This window comes from Octopus bimaculoides, chromosome 26 (genome assembly GCF_001194135.2).
Source record: "Octopus bimaculoides isolate UCB-OBI-ISO-001 chromosome 26, ASM119413v2, whole genome shotgun sequence".
Taxonomy (NCBI): Eukaryota; Metazoa; Mollusca; class Cephalopoda; order Octopoda; family Octopodidae; genus Octopus; species Octopus bimaculoides.
This window is the reverse complement of record NC_069006.1, coordinates 11,128,693-11,129,127: the sequence shown is the minus strand read 5'-3', so window position 1 is coordinate 11,129,127 and position 435 is coordinate 11,128,693. Positions and strand designations below refer to the sequence as shown.

At 51.0% G+C, this 435-nt stretch overlaps 1 protein-coding gene across 1 annotated transcript in view; it reads left to right on the top strand.

Annotated features, from left to right (window-relative positions):
* LOC106874849 (H(+)/Cl(-) exchange transporter 6) overlaps positions 1 to 435 on the top strand; it is a 65,542-nt gene that overhangs the window by 50,086 nt on the left and 15,021 nt on the right. The window lies entirely within an intron of this gene.

Here is a 435-nt window from a genome sequence, read left to right as displayed (position 1 = left end):
TATCACTGACTCCTTCACCTGCACTTCTAGCAACGTCATCTACTGCATCTCCTGCTCTCTCTGTCCTTCTCTGTACATCGGTCAAACGGGACGCCACTTGGTTGACCGATTCGCGGAACATCTCCGAGACATTAGACTCGACAATGAAACTCCGGTCTTGCGCCATTTCCGCTCTACCGGTCACTCTTAATGACACCTGTCTGTGTTCGGATTGTCCTTGCACAGGGGTCATCCGGACTCCCCGTCTTCGCTGTGAACAGGAATTAATCTTCTCTCTTCGCTCCTTTGCATCACATGGGCTCAACTCTCCTCCTCTCTTCATCTAACCCCTCCTCTCTCTTCTCTTCCTCTCACACCTATTTCCTCCCTTCACTCCTACCTACCTCTCCTCTCCTCTTTTGCTCTGACACCTACTTTCTCTCTTTCCTCCTACCC